This window comes from Chlorocebus sabaeus, chromosome 24 (assembly GCF_047675955.1).
Source record: "Chlorocebus sabaeus isolate Y175 chromosome 24, mChlSab1.0.hap1, whole genome shotgun sequence".
In the NCBI taxonomy this organism is placed as follows: domain Eukaryota; kingdom Metazoa; phylum Chordata; class Mammalia; order Primates; family Cercopithecidae; genus Chlorocebus; species Chlorocebus sabaeus.
In genome coordinates this window covers 67292847-67311972 of record NC_132927.1, presented here as the reverse complement: position 1 = coordinate 67311972, position 19126 = coordinate 67292847, and the positions used below count along the sequence as shown (strand labels likewise).

Here is a 19126-nt window from a genome sequence, read left to right as displayed (position 1 = left end):
TGCGCCCATCCAGGACACAATATTTTTAAAAATCACTAACATTGATAGAGTGCTTGTTAGATGCCAAGCACTCTGTGGAGGGCTTTGTATTGATTGTCTTATTCAATCTTCATTTAACTCTATTGATATTCAATGCACATAATTTGTAGTAATGAAAAACCTAAGACTGTTTAGAAACCCAACAATAGGGCTTTGGTTAAATGGAACATGGGTCTATATGTTCTATAATATATATAATGGATTAACGTGAGCTACTTTTATTAATACTTTGGCAGGCTCTCCAAAATAAGTTTTAAAAAAGCTACAGAAGAGAATGTACAATATACAAAACATTATATGAGTAAATATAAATATCTACATGTATATATGGATGTGGAAAATATCTGCATGTATATATGTATGCAGAAAAATCTCTAGGTGCCTGGGTGTAGTGGCATATGCCACCATAGCACTTTGGGAGGCCAAGATGGGAAGATCCCTTGAGGCCAGGAGTTCAAGACCAGCCTGAGAAACATAGTGAGACCTCATCTCTACAAAAAATAAAGAAAAGAAAAATCTCTGGGATATACATGGTTATATACACTAAAATCTTAGTGGTAGCGGGATTTTACATGATCTTGGTTTTGTGCTTTGAACTTTCCTTTGCCTTCTGGATTTTTGCTACCACTGCTGCTCTTGCTGCTCAGGAATCAGGGCTGACTTAAGGGAGATATGACCTATGCAGTTGTAGAGATCCCTGCGTGTACAAGAGCCCCATGTTTGGTGTAATGCTCTGCTGTCACTGTTCTGAAATTACTAGTAATTCATGAACAAAGCACCGCATTTTCAGTTTTATGCTAGGCCTTGCCAGTTACACAGCTTCTTGTTGTGTGTATGTTTCCTATTCAGTTCTCTCCCTGGACTGTGTTGCTCTACAGTCACTGCTGCTATGAGAACTGGCTTCTGTCATTTTTCTCCCATCAGGTCAAGGTACAAAGGAGGCCTTTAGCTCTTTTTTTCCCCCCACCATTCTCAGCAGGCCTAGAATCTCTTTTCCTGGAAGACCAGGGAGAGCCTCAGACGACAGACCATTCTTCTTCTCCACTACAGTTTAGCTTCACACTCTCAGGGACCTCAGAGTTCTAGCCCCTGAAAGGATGGATTACACCTGTCCATATAGGGTATCTGCCCATCCCTTCCAAAATGCCAAGCATTATAGCAAGAGAAAAAGCCTTTGTCTTGAGGCTTCCGTAATCAATACCAGCCACTTCTCTAGCCTCATGTCTGTTTTTTGTTTTGTTTTGTTTTGCTTTTTGAGATAAAGTCTAGCTCTGTCGCTCAGGCTGGAGTGCAGTGGCTCAACCTTGACTGACTGCAACTTCCGCCTCCTGGGTTCAAGTGATTCTTCTGCCTCAGCCTCCTGAGTAGCTGGGATTACAAGGCATGCGCCACCATGCCTGGCTAATTTGTTGTCCTTTTAGTAGAGACGGGGTTTCACCATGTTGACCAGGCTGGTCTCAAACTCCTGACCTCATGATCCGCCTGTCTCAGCCTCCCAAAGTGCTGGGATTACAGGCGTGAGCCACCGCACCCGGCCTGCCTCACATCTGTTTGAGTTCACTTATGTAAGCTGTCTTTAGATCATTTAGTAATGAGCCTTCATCTACGGCCCTGCTGTATAAGGTCTTTATAACCTCCCTGAGTAGTTTAGCATGCCATGTAGGCCCAATTTTTACAGCTACCAGTGAATAAGCACAATAAATAGTTTATTCCCATGAACTAAGCATGTTATTGTCGGAAATTTAGTGTAACTGTCAACTTGGAGATGTTATTGTACATTTCTACCTTCAGATAATTTGTTCATATGTTATTTTTTAAAAACCCAAGCTCTATCCCACTTGCATTCCTAAGAAATCATGCTTTCAAAATATCAAAATAATATCCTTTATTTCTACTTTGTTTCCTGTTTCAAAGGCAATATCTACTCAAAGGGGAAAGAGGGTCACAGTTCTGTGGTGACTCATTTCCCTTAAAAATAATGCTTGTGACATCTGGTTAAAAGTTCTTAAGGTTAATATATATTATAGATTGTTTTTATAATATCTTTTATCTGCATGTTTTTATCTGTTTTATCTGTATGTGGCTTTTTTTCTTGGTAACAACTTTATTGTGATATAACTCATGTACCATATTGTTCCATCATTTAAAGTGTGCAATTCAGTGGTTTTAGTATATTCACAAAGTTGTGCAGCTATCACCACAGTCAATTTTATATCATTTTCCTTACCTCAGAAAGAAACCCGGAACCCTTTAACTATTAATGCCCAAGCAAGTTCACCATCCTCCCTAGTCCTAAACAACCAGTAACTGAATTTTCGTATCTATATATTTGCCTCTTCTGGACATTTCATATAAAGGTAAACATACAAATGTGTAGTCCCTGGTGACCAACTTCTTTCACTTAGCATAATGTTTTCTAGGTTCTTTCATGTTGTAGTACACATCAGTACTTCATACCTTTTTTTTTTTTTAATATAAACAGAGTCTCACTGTGCCACCCAGGCTGCAGTGCAGTGGCCTGATCTCACTGCAACCTCCACCTCCCTGGTTCGAGTAATTCCCCTGCCTCAGCCTCCGGAGTAGCTGAGATTACAGGCGCACGCCACCATGCTCGCCTAATTTTTTTGTATTTTTAGTAGAAATGAGGTTTCACCATGTTTGCCAGATTGGTCTCGAACTCCCGACCTCAGGCAATCCGCCTGCCCCGGCCTCCCAAAGTGCTGGAATTACAGATGTGAGCCACCATGCCCAGCCAGTACTTCATACTTTTTATGACTTACTATTTCATTGTACAGATATACCACATTTTGTCTCTCTGTTCATCAGGAGATGGACATTTGGGTTGTTTCCATCTTTTGGCTGTTATAAGTAATGCTGCTTTGGAGACTAGCCTGGGCAAAATAGTGAGACTCCCATCTTGACAAAAATTAAAAAATTGGCTGGGCATGGTGTGGTATGTGTCTGTAGTCCTAGCTACTTGGGAGGCTGAGGTGGGAGGATTGCTTGAACAGGAGTTTGAAGCTGCAGTGAGCCATGATTGTGCCACTGTACTCCACCCTAGGCAACAGAGAAAGACTCTGTCTAAAAAATAAACAAATACATAAATATAATGCTGCTATGAACATTCATGTACAAATTTTTGTATGAACGTATGTTTTTGTTTTTTGTTTTCAGATACTTTATAAAAAGTCATGCGCACTTTTAAATATTTTGAGTACAAGGTTCTGTAAATTCTCTCAAGTTCTGTTTAAAGTAATCCTTGATGTGAGAATGATGTTCCTTTTTTACTACAGGTTAGGTTAAATAATTTTAAAACAGGAAGAAACCTGAATGATCTTCCTTTTTTACTACAGGTTAGGTTAAACAATTTTAAAACAGGAAGAAGTCTGTGACAGAAAAATATTATATGCTTAAACTTTAATCATAATCTATATTGCCTGAAGAGTTCATAGTGTCTTGGCATGTTTCCTGCCATCTACCATTTAGATGGCAGAATTCCATCTAACTTATCTATAATCCAATACTATAAAATTGCCAGGAAAATAGGATTTGGGTAAACAGAAATTTTCTTAGTGGGTAACTTATGCATAGTAGTTTCTCAAATATTTTTGAATGAATGGATGAGTATACTTATTCCATATAGTAAGGGACCTTGTTATATGTAAAAGTCCTTGAAAATTTGAAAACAAATTGCTATTCTTATTTGCAATGTTTACATGACTTTCCATGTTTTAGAGATGCCTTTTTCATATTAAAGTTTCAGAAATGTCAGTTTTTATGTTTTTTATCAAAAGCAAAACTTAGTGAAAATATTAGTACAATTGATCAAATGAAACTGCTGTTTATATACTTTTAATTAACCCAATTCTTATTTATTTTAAAAATAGATTTATAGCAGTTTTTAAAGAAAGCATTATCTCAGACTGAGATAGATATGGTCAAAGCTAAACAACTTTAATCTGTAATAATAGATGACTTCTCTATAGCAAAATAGACATAGCATCTACAGAACCTTCTCAAGGACACTATTAAAATGTAATATTAATGATTAATTTCACCATTGAATTTTACAGTACTTAACAAGAACAATGAGACGAATCCTATCCACTCATGTTAATTTAATGTATGCAGTATATTCCAAATACAGAAGCAGAAAGAAAAAAGCAATCTTAGGGCCTGGTGCAGTGGCTCATGCCTGTAATCTCAGCACTTTGAGAGGCTGAGGTGGAAGTATCACTTGACCCCAGGAGTTCGAGAGTAGCCTGGGCAACATAGTGAGATTTCATCTCTACTGAAAATTAAAAAAAAAAAAAAATTAGCCTGAGGTGTTGTAACACTCACTTATAGTCCCAGCTACTAGGGATGCTGAGGCAGGAGGATCTCTTGAGTCTGGAAGGTCGAGGCTACAGTGAACCATGATTGTGCCATTGCTCTCTAGCCTGGGAGATAGAGCAAGACCCTGTCTCACTATAGCTTTGAACTTCTGGGCTCAAGCAGTCCTTTCACCTCGACCTCCTGAGTAGCTGGGACTGGAAACATGTTCCACCACACCCAGCTTGCTTGCTTGTTTATTTATTTATTTAGTAGAGACACAGTCTTGTTATGTTGCCCAGGCTGGCTTCAAACTCCTGGGCCCAAGAAATCCTCCTGCCTTGGCTTCCCAAAGTGCTGGGATTACAGGCATGAGCCACTGCATGCGGCCACAGTCATTATTAAGCCCCTAAAGTGCTAGATAAGGAATTTTCTTTACTCTTGCCAGGTGATCTATGCGGTTGAGTAGTCTTTTTATCAACTGCATGGATCACCTGGCAAGAGTAAGAAAAGTTCTTAAGCTTGAAAAAATAAAATGGGAGCAGGAATTTAGAGAAGCAAATAAGCTGCCTGAGGGCAGAAGTTATGCTGGAGAAATCCACCAGTGAATTGTGAACTAGTTCTTTGGGTTTACCATTTTCATACTTTGTATATAGGAGACAGCCTCTGAGGCACTCAAGAGGTAGAGAAGGCTACTGCTCAGTAAAAGAATAAATGAGAAAATAAAAATCTAGCCTGCAAAGGGAGATGGAGGGGAAACTTTTCTGGCTTAGCATTGGCTTTGGGTGAAGGAAACAGATAAGTAGTAAAAGCTTTCCCTGAGTCACAACCTTAAACCAAACATCATACAGGTTTGCAGCTTCAGTTTGTTATCCACTTATGTGATTAAAAAAAAAAAAAATCCCAGCCAGGCACGGTGGCTCATGCCTGTAATCACAGCACTGCGGGAGGCTGAGGCAGGTGGATCACCTGAGGTCAGGAGTTCAAGGCCAGCCTGGCCAACATGGGAAAACCCCATCTCTACTAAAAATACAAAAATTAGTCAGGCGTAGTGGCAGGCACCTGTAATCCCAGGTACTGTGGAGGTCAAGGCAGGGAGAATTGCTTGAATCCAGAAGGTGGAGGATGCAGTGAGTCACTGCACAGAGGAAGACTCCATCATATATATATGTATATCACACAAACAAGTATGAATTTAGTTTATTCTACTTACGAGTTGGTAGTGTTCCCAACAGCACTAGCAAAGCAAATGTAAATCTTCTCTGGAGGATTTACTTAGATCTTAAGGAAATAGCAAAGAAAGTTTTACAGGCATGATTTTACTATCAAAAATCACAAACATCCAAGAAGCAAAGCACTACGAGTGAAAGAAGTGGAAACAACAAATAGTAGAATTAGACCTAAAGAGACTGTTGGAATTATTAGATATAAAATATAAATGTGTATTTTTTTAATTAAAAAGATATTTGGTTGTAATATTACGGAATAATACATGCTAAAAAATGACCAGATTGGAAAAAGAACCGGTAGTCCTTCTAGGAGTGAAAAAACAATTCAAAGTATAAACTCAATGGATGGTTTACTAGTAGATGAGATATAGCTAAAGAGAAAATTAGTGTGGATTGGAAGATAGATTTGAAGATAATATGCAGAATATAGAATGCAGAAAAAAGAGATAGCATATGAGAGAACTATTAAGACATAGAGGATAGGCCGGGTGTGGTGGCCCACAACTGTAATCCCAGCACTTTGGGAGGCTGAGGTGGGAGGATCCCCATCTGTCTGGGCAACATACTGATACCCTGTCTCTAGAAAAATAAACTAACTTAGCTGGGCATGGTGGTGCTTGTATGACTGTAGTCCTAGGCACTCAGGAGGCTGAGGTGAGAGGGTTGTTTGAGCCTGGGAGGTCAAGGCCACAGTGAGTTAGGATCACATCACTACACTCCAGCCTGGGTTGACAGGTTGTCTCAAAAAAAAAAAAAAAAAAAGAGAATAGACAGAGAAGATACAACATTTTTCTAATCAGACTTTCAGAAGGAGCTAATAGAATGAGTAGAGGCACTGTTCAAAGAAATAATAGCTGGGAGTTCACAGGATTAAATGTGAATTTGCAGAGAGCAAATCTATGCATACAAATATAAAGAAATTCTTATGTAGATACATCAGAGAGAAACTGATGAACACAAGAGACAGAGAAATGCCTGAAAAGCTGTCAAAGAGAAAAGACTTATTTATAAAGGAACAACAATTAAACAGTGGACTTTACAACAGCAACCCTGGAAGCCACGTAAAGTGGAATAATATCTTCAAAATGCCCAGAGAAAATAGCTGTTAATCTACAATTGTATACTCAGCAAAACTGTTTTCCCTAAGTGTGGGCAAAAAGACACTTGTGTTTTTTTTTGTTTTTTTTTTTTTTGAGACGGAGTCTCGCTCTGTCACCCAGGCTGGAGTGCAGTGGCACGATCTTAGCTCACTGCAACCTCCACCTCCTGCGTTCAAGTGATTCTCCTGCCTCAGCCTCCTGAGTAGCTGGGACTACAGGCGCATGCCACCATGGCTGGCTAATTTTTGTATTTTTAGTAGAGACAGGGTTTCACCATATTAGCCAGGCTGGTGTGAAACTCCTGACCTTGTGATCTGCCTGCCTCGCCCTCCCAGAGTGCTGAGATTACAGGCGTGAGCCACCACACTCAGCCAAAATTTTCAGACATACAAAAGCTGAATGTGTTTTCTACCAATAGGTCCCCTATGACAATTTTAAAAGAAGTAGTTTTAGGAGGAAGGAAAATAATCCCTGGAGAATTTTCCGAGATGCAAAAAGGATTACCAAACAAACAGTCTAAAGCATACTGACTGTGTAAAGCTGTGGTCACGATGTCTCATTTGTGGAGCTGAAAAAAGAAAACTAAAAAATTGGACAAAATAGCATTTAATTTGGGAGGTGGACAGGAGTTAGTTTTCTGACGTAATGTTCCTCGAAGTTTAACATGCATAGTAATCTTGAAATGTGTAAATTACCAAACTGATTGAAAAAGGTGTGAGAAACCTGCATAGTCCTATAACTGTTAGATTGGTCAGTAAGTAAAAATCCTTCTATTGGGAAGACATTCAGTACAGTTTTAAGAATGAGTTCTGCTACACGTTCAAGGCATAGATAATTCTGATCTTCCACAAACTCTTTCAGAGAACAGGAAAAGGGGGATTATTTCCTCCAACTCATTGTATGGGTCCAGTAGAACGTTGATTTCAAAAAATACACTAGGACAGTAAAAAAAGGCAGATTATCAGCCCATTTTTGTATATGTGAAAATTTTAATACCAAATTTGTATAATCAAACCTTGTGTGTATTTTCTTTCAACACATTTTATACTTTGACTCATTATCTATTATACCTCCACATTGAGTAGATTGGTCACAGGCCTTGAAGACAATTCTACAAAGCTAGGAAAGAGTTCACCTGTAATTTTTTTACCTTTGCATTTCCATTTCATGCGTGTGCAGTTTTATAATGGATCAGTTGTCGGCCATGGAGACTGCTTTTCCTTTTCGCCAGCTGACAGTGTAGTCTCTTATGAGAAAATGGGATAACTAAGAAATGTCATTGTGAGTATATCTCATTTAAAAAATCACAGTTTTGATGACTAAATGGAGTAGGTGGAAGCTTTTATTATGAATATAATAAAATCTCAATTTTTATTCAAAAATTTTACCACTAATCTTTCAGTTTCATTACCTTTTTAAGATAATTTTTTTTTCAGCACTAAGAATAATAGAAAAGCCTCATCAGATGTCTTCATGTGTCATGTAAGGTTTTCTTTGGAAATGAAACTGAAAACTCTTCTGATGAATTAATTTCTATATATTTAAACTAGAAAAAATGCTATTCATCAAATATCTTGAAGGCTTTGTGGAATATTTAAATATGAAAGATTTACTTTTTGACATTTAAATACATATAATATTCATTAAAATCTTTTTTACTCAGATTGACTTGCTTCTCTTGAACTGTCTAGTTTCCTTTGGCCTGTCACTAATCTTCTTGATCAGTTTTCCAAGCTGGAAACTTTTAAATAATGTTGGATTCTTTTTGGATTCTTCTCTATTTTGGTCTCTTTCTCTTTCTCTCTTTTTTTTTTTTGAGATGGAGTCTCACTCTGTCACCCAGACTTGAGTGCAGTGGTGTGATCTCAGCTCGCTGCAACCTCTGCCTCCCAAGTTCAAGCTATTCTCCTGCCTCAGCCACCCAAGTAACTGGGATTACAAATGTGCACCACCATGCCTAGCTATTTTTTGTATTTTTAGTAGAGATAGCGTTTTACCATGTTAGCCAGGCTGGTCTCAATCTCCTGACCTCAAGTGACCCACCTGCCTCAGCCTTCCAAAGTGCCAGGATTACAGGTGTGAGCCACTGCGCCCAGCCCAGCCTCTTTACTTCTATTCTCTCACAAAGTCCTATAATTTTCCCTTTAAAGTGATCCTTGGATTTACCTTTTCTGGGCCTATGAACAGAAAGTGCTATCACTCATTTTACCTTATGTATGGATTCTTTCAAAGGGTGTCTTAACCTGTCTGCCTTTCTGTATGCTTTCTCTTCCATTTATGCATTTTCATATCATACTGTTATACATAATATACAGTCTTATTAAAATACAACATTTTCATGCAGTTTTCCTATTTAAGAACTTATACTGCATTTTTTCCCAGTTAACTATTCAAGCCAAAATTCTTGCCTTGCTTTCAGTTTCCCCTGTTACCTTTTTTCGCCCAGCTTACCCTGATATTCTGCCTACTTTCTATTTTTTTTCCCCCAACTTTTATTTTAGGTTCGGGGGTACATATTCAGGTTTGTTACCTGAGTAAATTGCCTGTCGCTGGTGTTTGGTGTAAAAATGATTTTCTCACTTAGGTAGTGAGCATAGTACCCTATATGTAGTTTTTCTGCCATCACTGTCTTCCTACCCTCTCCCCTCAAGTAGGCCCTAGTATCTATTGTTTCCATTTTTATTTCCACGTGTACTCAATATTTAGCTCCCACTTATAAGTGAAATCATTTTCTTTTCCTGCATCAGTTTGCTTAGGAAAATGGCCCCCAGCTGTATCCATGTTGCTGCAAAGGACATGATTTCATTTTTTTAAATGGCTGCATAGTATTCTGTGGCGTATATGTACCATATTTTCTTTTTCCAGTCCACCATTGATGGGCATCTAGGTTGATTCCATGTCTTTGCTATTTTGAATAGTGCTGTAGTGAACATGCAATGAACATATGAGTACATGTGTCTTTTTGGTAGAATGATTTATATTCCTTTGTGAATATACCTGGTAATGGGATTTCTGGGTTGAGTGGTAGTTCTTTTTGAAGTTCTTTGAGAAATCTCAACTGCTTTCCACAGTGGCTGATGTAATTTACATTCCCACTAGCAGTATATAAATGCTCCCTTTTCTCCACAACCTCACCAGTATCTGTTATTTTTTTACTTTTGAACAATAGCCCTTCTGATTGGTGTGAGATGGTATCTCATTGTGGTTTTTATTTGCGTTTCTCTGATGATTAGTGATGCTGAACATTTTTTCATATGCTTGTTGGCCGTGTATATATTTTCTTTTGAGAAGGATCTATTCATTTCCTTTGCCCATTTTTTAATGGGGTCATTTGTTTTTTGCTTGTTGATTTGTCCGCCTACTTTCTAGTCCGGTTTGTTTTCCTTCACTTGCCTACAATTGTGTGTATTTTTCCACCCTCTGATGCCCTGCCTTATCTTGTTCCCCCATTGGTAGTACTCATCTTTTTTTCCACCTGTCCAAATCCTGCCCAGATTGCTTTATTCTCTGAACTGTTGCACTGAGCCCTCCATAGAGAGCATAGCATTGACTTGTTCTCTGAATTTTCTTCACATCTGCAATCTTTCCTCTAGATTGTAAGCTCTTAAGATCATCCCTATATATTTTTCCAACCCTGTTGCTCTGTGCCCCTACCTGCCCATAATCCAGCATCGTATGAAGTATAATAATAGTCTATCAAGTATGTCATTTATGCTGTTGTCTCTGGCATTACTCTTCAGATTGATACGCAAAAGCCCGGGAAATGTCTTTGGTTCATCTTTTAGAATTTGTGTGATGATGAAATTTTGGGTTATTTTGGGGAATATTGATTATATTTTTATTTCTTTTTTTTTTTTTTTTTTTTTTGAGACAGAGTCTCGCTTTGTCGCCCAGGCTGGAGTGCAGTGACACGATCTCTGCTCACTGCAAGCTCCGCTTCCCAGGTTCACACCACTCTCCTGCCTCAGCCTCCCGAGTAGTTGGGACTACAGGCGCCCGCCACCACACCCGGCTAATTTTTTGTATTTTTAGTAGAGATGAGGTTTCACCATGTTAGCCAGGATGGTCTCAATCTCCTCACCTGTGATCCGCCCGCCTTGGCCTCCCAAAGTGCTGGGATTACAGGCATGAGACACCGCGCCTGGCCCTTTATATCTTTTTTAATCTCTTCTGCTGCCTTCCTTTTGACCATTTTGCCTTCTTTGAGCTGTCTGTCCAAGTATGGGAGAAGAAGGTGTTTAAATGTACCTGTGGGTGTGCATTATCAGTAATTCTAATAATGAAGTGCAGCATGAAGGTCTCAGCTAAAGACTTCAGTATTCTCTGAATTTTCTTTTTTTTTTATCATATATGGTCATGTACTTTGAAGAGCTGATGTGGTCTTGTCTTACCTTGACAAAAAGGAAAAAAGAAAAATTTTGCCATGTAAGAGTAAAGGATGCAGCCAAGTTGATTCACTCTTCTGGTTTTGGTGCTTTCACACGGTTGTAGAGTACTTGAGTATCGAGGATGATGTGGAAGACACAGGGTTGCATCTTGACACTGTGGTTGCTTACTTGAGTTTCTTGAGTTAATCATATGAACTCTGAGCTCAAGTCACTTTGGCATAAGTTATTATAATATTACCTATCTCACAATGTTCTTATAAGATTAATAAGATAATGGATATGAATTGCCAATTACTAGATAACCATGGGTTGTGGTTATTTATTGAACGGGGAACTCCATTGTAAAACTGTAACCTAAATTGAAAAAACAAAATTATTTAGGACTTACTTATAAGAAGAGATTATTTATTTATTATTTTATATAGTTACTTTATTAGCATCTCTGGGAGTAATTTCAACTAAAGTGATATTTTTAATAATAAAAATTTGACAAGTGAGAAAATACCTCATAAATGAAATGTTAATTGCAATTTTGTTAGCATTTATGAGAAGTTGATTTGTATGTTATCTTAAGCATAACATGTCAAATTGAAAGATTATATTTCTTTCTTTTTTATTTTTTTTTTTTTGAGATGGTGTCTCTCTGTCACCCAGGCTGGAGTGCAGTGGCATGATCTCAGCTCACTGCAACCTCCACCTCCCAGATTCAAGCAATTCTCCTGCCTCAGCCTCCTGAGTAGCTAGGATTACAGGCGCCCACCACCACACCTGGCTAATTTTTGTATTTTTAGTAGAGATGGGATTTCACCATGTTGGCCAGGCTTCTCTCAAACACCTGACCTCAGGTGGTCCACCCGCCTTGGCCTCCCAAAGTACTGGGATTACAGGTGTGAGCCACCATGTCTAGCCTCTTATTTGTTTTCTTTTAACTATTCAAACATCGTAGATTCTGAATCATCTTAGTGTATTGTAGGTTAACACTCCTCTGCTAAGATATACATGATATGAGTAATAAAATGTTTTGATCACCTGACACATAATAAATGCTATGTAAGTTTTAGCTATTTTGTTTTTCAGTTTTAGCTGTTATTGGGGAAGCTGAAAGGGAATGTAGCTCAGCTTTTAAAAGAGTTAATGTAGTACATTACCAAGCTTTCAGATTAGGTTTATACATAAGTGAATATCATTTCTTAATGAGTATTTTTTGTAAAGCCTAAAATGTGTCCTGCAGTAAATAGAGAAATAACAACCACCAAAGGTCTTCCTGGTTTCAGGCCTTGCTGGTGCATTTATTTCCACTCTATAGCCAGAATGATTTTTCTGATGGGCAAATTTGATTCTGTCACTTTTCAATTTAAAACTTTTCAATTCATTCCTGTTGGTCTTGGGATTCATTCATTTGTATTTACCAAGAGGCAAACACTGTTCTGGGTGCTGGAGGTAAGAGTAGTGAGTATTAAATATGTATATGTTATACACACACACACACACACACAAACCATACAACATAGAACCTTGTAAATGGAATAGTATGGAGCTGGTCTTCATGTAATGCAGTTATTTTTGAGTTTATGAAACCTTGGCATGAGTGCTGGCAAAGTGTAGAAATTCCGAAGGCTTTGCTTATGATAGTGTCTAATAAGCAATAACCGTTTGTGCCTACCTTGGTCCCTCGTGTCCTCTTAAGAAGTTCACTTTTTCCTTATGTGGATTTCCTTTGTTGTTGTTGTTGTTGCTGTTGCTGTCATCTAATCAACAGTAGGTCTTGTAAGTTTGCTCTGTGGAAATACTGGTTTCCAGTTGAGGCTGTCTTTGGGCTGCTTACCCCAGCCTTAAGTGCCATCTTGAAATGTAATGTGTGATATTTCTTTACTCATTGGTCCCAGACGCTATGAATATTCCTGATAAGGTAGCTTTTTTTCCTCCAACCTTTTTTTTTTTTTAAACTACAGATTTACAGTAACATATTTCATTTATTAAATGAGACATACTTGTTTCTCATGGGTAATTTGTTACTAGAGGGTGCTATAAATTGCACCAGGCAACTTAAAGACATTGCTACTTCTTGATGACATGATAGAGGGAAAAATACTTTGGTTGAGTCATGTAAAAGACTGTTTTAAAAAGTATGAGGACTTAGTCATCATTTGTCATTTTATTCTTTTAAGTGTTTGGAAAGTATCTGTATTAAAATAATACCTTTAAAAGCATGTATTCATTAAATTATCAAAATTGTCATTCAAAAAATTTATAATTTTGCATTTGTGTATGTGTATATCCACTATACCTTATGCTTCAGTGTAAGCCTACAATATTTATGTAAGTCTTAGAGGTTAAATGTTTGTGATGTTTTATGCCATAGTAAGAAGATGATTCCATATGAAGTGTCAATTGACATTGTCTCTCTGGTATAAATACAATTTTATTTATTATCGATACTGTGTTAGGTCATGTTAGTTAGAAGCAGAGCCCAGGACATGGATTTGGACATATGTGATTTACTGCAGGAGCACTCTCAGGAGAACAAGAGTGAGGGAAGGAGGGTGGTCAGGGGAGGAGCCTAAACAAGCTTGTGGTCTAAGCAGTGGTCTGGATTCAGCCTGGACTCATGGGAAGTTTTGGAGCAAGAGCAAAGAGGCAGGCCTTTTATACCTGTGTTAGTCGTTGGCTGCAGGCTGCTTGAGTGAGGGTGGAGTAGAGAATGATGGCATATAACCTTCTGGGTGTGGCGGTCCCTGTCCATCGGAAGTCTTTCTCCAGCAGCCAGCACTCACAGCAGCTGGACAATAGGTGCCCCGGCCTATAAAGGGGATCTGGCAGACACCATCAGCACCCACCACAGATGGTCATTAACTCCAGCAGTGAAGACATCACTATTTCGTTAGGAAAACAGCTTGTCTTCTGAGATATAAATAGAGAATTATTTATGAATATGCTTCTTAGTCTTCTTTTGATTCCTGTTTTATATTTCTTTTTTAGTAAGATGCTGTGGTAATCATGTTTACCAGATTGAAATAAGCACACCGGGAGGCATAGCTAGTATGGTTGATGACCAAGTCACCATTTCACAAGATTCCGATAATCTGGAAAGATGAATTTTCACAGTGATTAATGTGATTCTTCAGTTAGTAGAAATTCTCTCGTATGACACAGTTGGTATGTGTAGGTAATTTTAAAAAGTTGGTTTAAGTGGGAATCATTTAAAAATCATTATGTATTTTTTGAACATTTTTTACTTAAAATGTATAAGAATATACTTGTGAATCTTTGGATGTAAGCACAGGACTCTGAGTATAGGTTCAAAACAGTGGTTTATTTTGTATAAACCATGGTTGAATCCATATCTAAAAATAACAGTTTCAGATTCTTTAGAGTGAGAACTAGACACATTTGAAGTAGTCTGAGTACAAAATCCTTTTAGATTTTCACAGTTTCCCCCTAGCCTTTTATAGTTGTTTCACTCACACCTAATTTTTCAGCAGTTCCTTTCTTCAAAGTGTTTTGTTTATATCTAGTCCTTTCAAAGCATTCATCCTCATTTTTCTCTTTCACATGCACATTTCAGTGGTTTATGTAATATTTAATGAATTTGCATAATAAGAATAACAGATACAACAAGCAGAAACAGGCAAAGCAACAAGTATCAGTGACTGGCGTGAAACTGCATGGGTGCAGAAATACACAAGTAAACTAGTCATACATTGTCAGTGTGCAGTGGGTGTTTTCAGAGGGAAAGGGGAGTATAAGACTAAGTTAGTGTTAGGAGCTGGCTAAGTAGAAGTCATTTAAGAGTGTTTCTACTGTATTTTTTTAAGTGGTAGTTCAAGTTCAATAGTTAATAAGTTTGTTATGAACCCAAAGTGCAGCATGCCTAGTAAACATTCTATTCAAGGTATAATTTTAAGCTGCATTAACAAAAGTTTGAATGAAAGAAAACATTGCTCTCACCTTGGTTGAGCAATTCAGGTCCTAGTGAGAACAGCATGTCCAAGTTGAGCACCATAAGGAAGGACATAAACCAGGGGCCTCTGAACAATGGCTCTTATTCCTGGCTCGTGGTTGCTTCCTTCAGAATAATGCATGTAAATGTGTACACACACAAAATGTTGCATGCATTTAATAATGTTACATTTTAAATTGATTGTTTTTACAAATTAAGAATATTTTTTAACAAATTAACCTCATACCATTTTAATGTAAAAATTAAACACGGCCGGGCGTGGTGGCTCACACCTGTAATCCCAGCACTTTGGGAGGCCGAGGTGGGCAGATCACCTGAGGTCGAGAGTTTGAAACCAGCCTGACTAACATGCATGGAAAACCCCAGCTCTACTAAAAATACAAAATTAGCCAGGCGTGGTGGCGTATGCCGTGTAATCCCAGCTACTTGGGAGGCTGAGGCAAGAGAATTGCTTGAACCCAGAAGGTCAAGGTTGCAGTGAGCCGAGATCGTGGCATTGCACTCCAACCTGGGCAACAGGAGCAAAACTCCGTTTCAAAAATAAAAAAAGATTAAAGGCTACTTATGAACATTTTTAATAAATTCAAATTTTGCGAATAAGTGAAAAGATAAGTTTATGCTCAAAAAGACTACTTTGGCTTGGCTTTAAGAATAAGGTGGAATTCTGCAGTGGTTTCTGACATGGCAGCATGAATGTCTTGTTTTAAAACTGTCAGTCATTTTTAACTTTTCTTTATTATAGCAACAAGTGCTTAAAACCTGGTTCACAATAATTGTGGTAAATGGAATAAGAGCCACACATTTGGAAAAGCAAGCTGAAAAGAAACCTACTCCAAGGAACCAGAAATTTTTCTGTGACACTTCCTTTGGTTCAGTTTATATTACGTCTTGTCATTAAGCCACTGAAATCATTATCAACAAAGATTGTCGACATTTTGCTATCTACATCAGGTAGAACAGAATTCTAAATCCACATTTCAATTTGAACAGAAGTGACCTTTATAACGTATCTGCAGTGTTCTTCCAACCTATGGAAAGCTATCTCCAGCTTTGGAAAAATTTACATAGTTGATCCAGTTCTCTCTTCTGAAATGGCTGCTTAGCTAAAAGAGCACAGACGTTTTCCGCAGCATTCAAAATGGTGTCTGTAGGGCCATGAATTGAAAGATTTACCTCATGTGGTCTCAAATATCAGCCAAGCTAAATCAGGAAGTAATCATTCCTGTCATTTGTTCTTAGACTGTACTTTCCCTCAAGCTCAAAAAGTAGAACCTGTACCTCGAGTTCAATCAAACGCTGCAGGACTAGTCCTCTGAAAAACCAGTGAACTTCGTGATCTTAGGCCGAGTGCGGTGGCTCACGCCTGAAATCCCAGCACTTTGGGAAGCCAAGGTGGGTGGATCACCGGAGGTCAGGAGTTTGAGACCATCTGGCCAATATGGTGAAACCTCATCTTTACAAAAAACACAACAATTAGCTGGGCGTGATAGTGGGCGCCTGTAGTCCCAGCTACTTGGGAGGCTGGGACGGGAAAGTCGCTTGAACCTGGGAGGGAGAGGTTGCAGTGAGCCAAGATCATGCCACTGCACTCCGGCCTGGGCAACAGAGCAAGACTTGGTCATAAATAAATAAATAAATAAATAAAGTGTGTTTAGAACTTCATGTTTTCTTTTGCTCTTCTTTTCTCCATTCCCCTTTCCCCTCCCCTTCTTTCCGTTTTCTTTTCTTTCCTTCTTTATTTTTCTTTCTCCCTTTCTTTCTCTCTCTCCTTTCTTCTTTTTTTTCCCCCTGAGACAGGGTTTGCCCTGTTGTCCAGGCTAGAGTGCAGTGGCATGATCTCGGCTCTCTGCAACTTCTGCCTCTTGGGTTCAAGCGATTTCTCCCACTTCATCCTCCCAAGCAGCTGGGACCACAGGCACGCCCCACCACACCCACATAATTTTTTGTATTCTTTGTAGAGAAGGGGTCTCCTTGTGTTGCCCAGGTTCGTCTCAAACTCCTGGGTTCAAGTGATTTGCCTGCCTGTGCCTCTCAAAGTTCTGGGATTACAGACATGAGCCACTGTGCTCGTACCTTACTCGTATTTCTTTTTTTTTTTTTTTTTTTTTTTTTTGAGACGATGTCTTGCTCTCTCCCCCAGGCTGGAGTGCAATGGTGCGATGTCAGCTTACTGCAACCTCTGCCTCCTGGGTTAAAGCGATTCTCCTGCCTCGGCCTCCTGAGTAGCTGGGATTACAGGCACCCACCACCACGCCCAGCTAATTTTTGTTTTTGTTTTTGTTTTTTTTTTGAGATGGAGTCTCGCTCTGTTGCCAAGGCTGGAGTGCAGTGGCACGATCTCGGCTCACTGCAAGCTCTGCCTCTGGGTTCATGCCATCCTCCTGCGTCAACCTCCTGAGCAGCTGGGACCACAGGCACCAGCCACGATGCCCGGCTAATTTTTTGTATTTTTTGTAGAGACAGGATTTTACTGTGTTAGCCGGGATGGTCTCCTCCTGACCTCGTGATCTGCCCACCTCAGCCTCCCAAAGTGCTGGGATTACAGGCGTGAGCTACTACGCCCAGCCAACTTTTGTATTTTTAGTAGAGATAGGGTTTCACCATGTTGGTCAGACTGGTCTCCAACTCCTGACCTCAGGTGATCCGCCCACCTTGGCCTCCCAAAGTGCTGGGATTACAGGCGTGAACCACCACGCCCGGCCCCCTATTCATATTTCTTAACAGAGTATCTTGAAAAGACCTTAGCTCTGATGTAGTTGAAAAGATTAACAGCTGTAGACATGACTTCTGTGAGGATTGCTAATTGAGCATTTCATGCCATTGCATGTTGATGCAGAAATTAGAGAGTTATACCTATGAAGGCGTGAAGGTAGTTTTTTTTACCGAAGCAGCTCCATCCAAGCAGGAAGTACTATTGTTTTATCTTTCTTTTTCTTCCTTTGGAGATAGGATCATGCTCTGTCACACAGGCTGTAGTGCAGTGATGCAATCATGGCTCACTGCTATCTCAAACTTTTAGCCTCAAGTGATCCTTCTACCTCAGACCCCCAAAGTATTGGCATTACAGGCATGAACCACTGAACCCAGTCCCTATTTTGTTTATCTTTTTTTTTGGCCAAAATAGTTTTCACTATGGTAGTCTTTGCAGTTTCTTAGATACTTTAAAAATAAGATTAATAATGTCAGGGCACACGTAATGAATGAAAGGCAGGAGTTGGCTGCACTTGCGGGCAGTCATTCATCCAGTTGCAAACTAAAAGAAAAGAATATTGCCACCAATTCCAGTTTCAATAGCCACTCTTGAAATATTGGAGAACAAAAAGGTGGTTCTGGAATAGATAGCATTATTCAACAGAAGGACTACTTTACTTTCTTTCTCTGCTCTGAGCTCTAAACTGGCTTAACCAGGTAAGGTGACTTCTTCAAGATCTCTCCAGTACGGAATGTGTTTTCTCCCCATTCGGCAATGTGATAAACAGTCTTCTGGGTGCTTTAAAAACAAAACTGTTTGGAGGCAACTACGTTTTAGTTACACAGCCTTCTTAGAAGTAAGATCGTTATCTGAAATACTTACTGTTTAGAATGTTGTAAGGCACTCCTTGAATGTTATTGATAATAAGCAACCACTGGTACTTACTATGGGATGAAGCATTGTAGCTTAAATGTTAATCATGGCAACTATAAAAGTAAAAGCAAAATATTTATGAGCTTCATTATAGTTTTTCCCTGACATTGTCTGACAGATGAACACAATTGCATCAGCAGAGTACGTGGTCTTTAATTCATATTATTGGGAAACTTCTGGATGTTCTCACATGGCAAGGATGATTGTGTATTATTTGACCATATAGAGTGTAACATAGCAATCAGGCTGATTTTATATTATTTGATCGTATATATTGACATCCTACCTCATGCATATTTGGAGTGAAATACAATAGTTTTTAAAGTAACAGAAAGAAATCAAAAAGAAAAATATTTACAACCCCACAGAACATATCAGTGGAACCTCTTAGTGATGAGAGGTCTCAGAGTCATCTTACTTTGAGATTGGTTTAAGGAGGAAAGAGTATGGAGATGGCATGATAGTGTTTTTAA

The 19126-nt window shown here is 38.8% G+C and overlaps 1 protein-coding gene across 5 annotated transcripts in view; it reads left to right on the top strand.

Moving 5' to 3' along the window:
• The window catches only part of RPS6KA5 (ribosomal protein S6 kinase A5), a 197957-nt gene that overhangs the window by 61135 nt on the left and 117696 nt on the right, over positions 1–19126 (top strand). Inside the window, exon 1 of one of the 5 annotated variants that reach the window (XM_073011262.1) lies at positions 15807–15979. The exons of the other annotated variants lie outside the window; for them this stretch is intronic. The gene's annotated coding sequence lies outside the window, so the exon portion shown is untranslated. Of the gene's footprint in view, positions 1–15806; positions 15980–19126 lie in introns of those variants that run through there. 5 annotated transcript variants of the gene reach the window in all.